Source organism: Frankliniella occidentalis, unplaced genomic scaffold (assembly GCF_000697945.3).
Source record: "Frankliniella occidentalis isolate FOCC.00 unplaced genomic scaffold, Focc_3.1 Scaffold42, whole genome shotgun sequence".
NCBI classification, from domain to species: Eukaryota; Metazoa; Arthropoda; class Insecta; order Thysanoptera; family Thripidae; genus Frankliniella; species Frankliniella occidentalis.
The window spans coordinates 1,001,889-1,008,745 of NW_026267172.1; the positions used below are offsets into that span (position 1 = coordinate 1,001,889).

At 55.6% G+C, this 6,857-nt stretch overlaps 1 long non-coding RNA gene across 1 annotated transcript in view; it reads right to left on the bottom strand.

Moving 5' to 3' along the window:
• Positions 1 to 4,239: 4,239 nt before the first annotated feature.
• Positions 4,240 to 6,857, bottom strand: part of LOC127749278 (uncharacterized) — a 19,817-nt gene continuing 17,199 nt past the window's right edge. The window contains exon 4 of the long non-coding RNA XR_008011052.1: positions 4,240 to 5,091. This is a non-coding gene — a long non-coding RNA (uncharacterized LOC127749278). The remainder of the gene's footprint in view (positions 5,092 to 6,857) is intronic.

The window sequence follows — 6,857 nt, forward strand, 5'->3', positions numbered from 1 at the left end:
TCTCTCTCTCTCTCTCTCTCTCTCTCTCTCTCTCTCTCTCTCTCTCTCGCTCTCTCCCCCTCTCTCCCTCTCTCTCTCCCCCTTGCGCTCCTTCCGATTGTTCGGCCCTGCGCGCGCTTGCAAAAACATGGCCGTTATATCACACGGCCCCGCCCAGCCCCTGCTGGAGCCGCCCGAGCAGCCCGGGCTCCAGATCTGTAGGCTCCAGCCTTCCGGGAAGAGGAACGAGTCTGCTTGCTTTGTGTCGGGCCGGGCCCGGGGGCCGCCCTCCCGCCCAGGGCCAAGTTAATAAAGATTCTTGTAAACTCTCGGCCGCCCCCTCTCCTATAATGTCTTCCTCAGTTTAGCGGGCGGGAGCGGCGCGCGGCCATGGCAAGTTCGACTGTTGCGATATCGCAATCAAAAGAAAGCGCGACGGACTAGCGAGCCAACAGCCCGGTCGCCGCCGTGGGGGCTCCGGCCGCGGCCCCGGCCCAGCCGCTCCGGGCCACTAGGTCTGGCCTTGGAGGACGGACAAGTCCCCGCTGGAATAATCTTTTTGCTTCCGGCACGGAGCTCGCTGCGAGCTCGACTTAAAAATGCGACAATACTTTTCGCATAAGAAGTTGCAATTAGGGCTTGGTATACAGACACAAGTAGTAGCATGGAAAGAGCATATAGTTGAACCGAAACAACGTGCCAAACTCAGCGCGGCAACGACAACCCCGCGGCGTAACCTCGCGCTGCCGGCGCTGCGCTCCGGGGCTCAACGCGCAGCCACCCCTCAATGAGGGCGGAATGACGCTTTTGATATATGGACCCAGCGGCTGTCAGATGAGATAGACGAGCCAGCAGGCCGCATCAGGTAGCCCCATCAACCCCTCCCACCCCCACCCCCTTCGGTAGAGGACGCGCCGATCGCGCGCGAGGCAGGCAGATCCAGCGTACCGCTGTTGAGCCGGTAGCCCATCCTGCGGCGCTCCGGGTAGGCAACACCAGCACACCGCTGTGGAGCGGCTGGCCTATGCTGCGGCGCTCCGGGTAGGCAACACCAGCACACCGCTGTGGAGTCGGCTGGCCTATCCTGCGGCGCTCTGGGTAGGCAACACCGCCACACCGCCGTGGAGCGGCTGGCCTATTTGGTGCGGCGCTCCGGGTAGGCAACACCAACACACCGCTGTGCAGTGGCTGGCCTATGCTGCGTTGCTCTGGGCAGGTCTCTCTCGACCCTATTACCCCAACATAGTGGAGACACAGGAACACTAGTGTGCCGCGGCTTGGACACAAAGAAAATAGATGCCATAACATTGCACGGGGGTCAGTCAGTCCCCCTTCTCCCCCCTCCCCGCGCAGCTCCAGCCCGGACAACACGATCACTAGAGCGCCCCCAGCAGCACCCAGCCACCGTGTCGCAATATAACGAAATGAGATTTCAAGGGCGTTTGTAGGGGGACCTCGTTGGGGGGTGGCGTGGCCTAACACACCCTATCGATGGTGGCATGACTGACCACTCAGAGGGGCTGACCGGGAACACCCCACCCTCTGTGTCACCCCTCCAGCCTTCCCTCACCCAAACGCAGCCCACCCCTGGGCACAACACCTCTAGGTTGCAGGCGCGCGTTCAGACATAGCGGCGCTGGTTGCTGTGCGCGCGAGCACAGTTGATGTTGAGCACCCCTCCCCCCTCTTTTCCGCGCCCCCGCAGTTCAGTTGTACGCACACCCTGCCGCCCTTCTTTCAGACGCCGCCCCGTGCCCCAGGTGCTTCCGTTCTTGTTTCGCACTGGGCAATTAAAGAGGCGCACTTCACCGAACTTATTCCGGCCATACTACCACTTCGGGCCGTAGCGGCTGGCGCGGCTGCGCGGCGCGGGCGGCTCGGGGTTATGTTGACGCAAGCGGGCCGGCACAAAACTTCTTACGAGCGCTAGGCCAGCGCCGCAGCGAGAGGGAGAGAGAGACACACAAAGAGAGAGAAAGGGGTAGTGAAGTTGTATAATTCGCCAAAGAATACACTACAGCCAGTGTGGCGGTACTCTTACAACCGCACTCGTATCAAGATGCAAATCAGCAAACTTCAAAAAATTTATTCAGCCGAGTGTTCCAGATGAGGGTATGGGTGGACGGAAGAATGCGCAGACCAATCACTTTTTTACTTTTTTTTTTAGTTTTTGTACTTGGCTTAGCTACTCATTTCGTTTTTAATTTTGCTCTTTTTTTTTCATTAACTCTTTTGGTGGGTGGAAAGAGGTTTCCATCGCAGTCCTTGTCGTTTGGTTGTTTCCTTTCCTCTTAATATTGCCTGAGGCATGATCTTGGGGCCGTGCGCTCCTTTCGCCTTTTCATCTCGCGGAGGCAACGGGATGGTCGATGAGGGATTAATGCGAAAGCGGCCCGCCCGATCAGCTGCCGGCCGGGCGCCGCTGGGGGTGGTGTCTGTAATCCTTACAGTATCTGCCCCGGATACCATATCCTGTTATCTTAGGCCGCACCCTCGCCGTTGCGCTGCTGCGCGATCGAGAGGTCGATCGCGAGAGCTCGAGAGCCAATCGAATGTGGATCCCCCCAAGGCAATTCCGACGGCGGCAGCAGTCACTGGCTAATTGCACATGCGGGATAGCGCCAGTGCTGCCAACCGTCGGGGATCAACATCATTGTGGGTTGGCAGCACTGGACTGAGGGGAGGGCGGCGTGGGTGTAGCTAGGAGTCTCGCAGACGTTTCAGAGGTTTATACACACTATTACTTTAATTGAGTAAGTGAAATACTCACGGAGTATGTGCACTTGTTCATTAACAACGACAAAACTCTGTTCTGTTCTACAACTTTCGGGCTGAGTACTTTTTTTTCTTTTTGGCGTTTCCGGACTGTGAGCAGACCGCACCGGTAGGCCTGCCGGGGGGTTGGACAAGCAAGCCAGTCCAGAGACAACGACGCACCCGACTGGAAGATGATAGGGGCACAGGCAAATAGGGGGACGGTGTAAGGATGCAGCGCACTGTACCTGCTTGCGTTCGAAAACAGACCCAACCACTCCCTTGGTCCCTGGACTCTGCAAACCCAAGTGCGTACACTATGCACTTTTTCCTGACAAGCTTCCACGTATATGTACACATAGCATAGAGCCCTATCTCAAGAGATAATGCTAAAATGTGTCGGAAACCCAGATATAAAGAGTAGGATGGCTTTTATTACGCAGAGAAATGTGTATATAATAGTTGAGCAAAGCGTGGCCAGTATGCGTATATGCGTGTCCACGTGGGACTCAATGAGTTTAAGAGCTCGAGTGTGTAGCCGAATGCTCTTTGCTGTCGATGCTTTGGGGGAAAACTGAATGTTTTCGGGAGATACATTTGCAAACGAGTGGACAGGACGCGCTCCGCAGTGTTCAGGGCGCGAGGCTTACCCTGTCTTTGTGGGCCAGTTTATAGGAACCAACCCGTGGCCCTAGCGGACGTGGCACAGCGGCGCATCTGTGTAGCACCAGACCCACTGTCTGTTCATTTGTCCGTCTCTGCCTCCCTCTTTCTTTATCTCGTAGCACTCTATTGCCCCCCCCCCTCTCTCTCTCTCTCTCTCTCTCTCTTTTTCTCTCTTTCTCCTCTCTTCCTTCTTTTCCCGTGTAATCTGCCATCGTGCCTTCCCTTCTTCTGCTCCATTCTCCGCCTATTCCCCTTTACTTTCTTTTATATATCATTTTCTTATTATTCCTGGTCCATCCCTTCTCATTCCTGATCCCTTTCCTCACCCTCTCTTGCCACGCCCCTCCTCTCCTCCACTGCTGCTGCTGTACCGGAATTTAACTTCTCTCCTCCGCGCAAACATCAGCCTGGGCCGTGCCCGTGCCCCGCCCCGAACCACGACCGGTCCTCATTCTTTGTTTTGCTAATTAATAAATTAAAAATATTCAGTTTGAAAATTAATGCAATAATTGTGAAAAACAAGGCCCAGGCCCATCGCTTATACCAGGTGGTTGATTCACGCCGCGCACTCTCCAACTGTACTGCATTCGCGCGTGGGGGCGGACTTGCCTACGCTCGCTGCCCACGGCCCCCCATCCGCCGCACTCTACTATAGTGTAGATTGCACAAAATCTGTATTGTCCAAAATTGTTTTAAAATAAAATCATGACAATGTTTTCAAACGAACAAATTTCTATATGAAGGTGATGGATATTTCACTCACACTGATAAATAAACTGGCGTGCACGCACTCAACACTATGTTGCACACTTCCGAGTGCGTCCGAATGGGTATTTGACTGGGTGTTTGAATACTATGAAGTGTTTAATAGTAAAGTTGAACGTTTAAAAGTGTTCATCATCAGGGTTGGCAATGAAAATTTGTCCTCATTAAAGTATTCAAATATCCTGTCAAACACTTCTTTAAAGTGTGCACGGTAAAAAATAGATTCTTGTATTGGATGACCTGGTCTGCTTGGATGCCGAAGGCGTTTTCCATTAGATACAAGACCGGGTCTTGAAATACAAGATTTATATTTTAAACATGCATGTGCATGTGCATGTGCACGCCAGTTGGACATTTTATTTATCAGTGCACGCGCGGACACAGGTCGTTCAACTCTATCATGTGTGTGATGAGCGCACCAGCTCCATCACACGGCCGATCGAGACACGCTGCGCGCCGTGGCGACTCATTTTGTTGCTTTCACAATAATTGAGCAGCACTGCGGTCGCTTGCGTTGCAAATATTTGAAAAAGCTTAAACTGCACGCGCGCTCCCCCTTTTCACTTATTTTTCTCTCTTGTTTTCTCTTTTGCACAGTGGTTTATTTTTTGTACATCCCACCCTCGTCTGACAGACAGTGACCCCCTACTTTGTTTACCTTCCTTTACTTTTTCAGCGCGCGTCGCTGAGGGTCCCGCACGGCCCCGCCACGCTCGGTCGCTCGCTGTCCCCGTCGATCAACAGGGTCTCTCTCTTTGGTTGATCTGGAGTGCGTTGCATACTAAGTGGACATTAAGGTCAGCAGGGTCCGCAGCAGCAGCACCGGCAGCAAGACACAGGCCCCGATGAGAGGCTGAGACCGGAGAGGTCGGCCCGGGGTCGTCCACGCGAACGGGTCGCAACCTCCAGGAAGCGTACAGCAGCGCCCTTTAATCAGAAGAAACCAGTGACCCTGTGATTGCCAAGCCGTAGCAAGCGGACACACTGACCGGTGACCTTGCCCAACTTCTGATTGGATGGACCCAAACTCATATCTAATTGAGGTCGGGCCGACCCTGCGCACACCCGCGAATTCTTCCGAATTTGAAACAGCGGCAGTAATTCCCACTCGAGTGAGAACAACGCGCTGGTGACGGTGTAGGCAGCGCGGCTGCTGGCGTGGGCCGGGGTGCTTTTGGCGACTCATTGTCACCTCCAAGTTTAATAAAGCTCCCGTGGAAACTTGGAACCGCCAGCAGCGGGGGGCTCGTCTGGCGCGGGCCGTGGCAGCGCGAGGCACTTCGCGGAGCAGAGCATGAGGTGGGCTCGACACGGAACGCCGCCGGAACGGCCTCTGGGCGGGGCGGCGGCGGGGTGCGGTGGAAGAGGTGAAGCGTAAAAGGGGTCAAAGACGCCAAAGGCGGAGGCGTAATGGGTATTATTCCCCAATGATCCTGTCCGTGGTTGTGTGGGTGGGGGGTTGGGGGGGGGCAGGAGAAGGGCACAAAGAAGGATGGGGGTTGGCAAGGCGGGCGGCCTCCAGGTATACATAAGAGCTAGCCACTCACCTCGGCCACCCTCCCCTCCTTTCCCCCTGCACCGACCTTTAGAGAATTTGTTAATGAAAGCAGAAAAGAGGGGCGGCCGGGGGTCTGTGGGCGGAGAAGGGGGCGGCGGCCGCGGGGGGTCGCACAATCCTTTTGCGGCCAACCACCCCGTCCGTCGTCCCTCCTGTAGAGGAACGCGTTCAACGCGAAGGGTGCGCGCCACGGGTAGCAACCTCACTGCTTCTCGATGCGTGTCCTCTGTCCTTAGAGAGATCACCCGAGCCCGAGCCCGCCTCAGGTTTGGCCTTCTCCGGGTTTAGGGCCCTCCCTCCCAACACGCAGACGACACTACTCGGGTGACGGGGTGATGATCATGGCAACGCGCGAACTTTAATATCCAGGAGATATTTTACGATGTCGTCCACCCTCCGCGTCAGTGCCAGCTCCAGTAGTAACAGGTCCTTCCCGCGCTCCTCGCCACAAGGTCCTCCCCCTGACTAATAGGTACTCGGCTGCCTCGGCTCCGGGGTGGCCCCGTCTGCGACAATGTCGTGTAACCTAACTCGCTGCCCTGCCGAGCCCTCCGCCGTCAGACGGCAGGAGACCGGGAAAAGGCTCACTTATAAGAGCTTTGCTTTCATAAAGGTGGTTTGCTTCTCATTTTCGAACCAAACGAGGCGGTATTTTCTGCACGGGCGACTTTTCCCTCCTCGCTCTTGTGTACTTGTTACAGCGCGCGTCGGCCGAGGGGAGGATGAGAAAGTAGAGGGGGAGGGGCGTGGGGGGTGATAAAAGGAGGGAGGAAAGAGAGAGGGCAGGAGGGGAGGTTACGATACGCAGCACACGGCCCCAAATTGCTGCGCGTTTGTTTCACATCAGTGTGTTATACTTGCAACTTGAGGCGTTACAGCCCTCGCGAGAGCAATACTCCCTCCACCTTCCACCTTCTAGCCTGCCCCTCTCTCTCTCTCTCTCTCTCTCTCTCTCTCTCTCTCTCTCTCTCTCTCTCTCCGTCCAGCGCGATCCGAATCTCTTTTCTGCCGCTGCCCCTGTGCCTCGCACTCGCACAACCTTGAAAAGGTGAGAGTCCGGATCCTGAGAGGTAAGAGGAGAGCGGAAAACGCCGTGAGAGAGAGGGAGAGAGAGAAAGGGAGAGAGAGAGAGAGA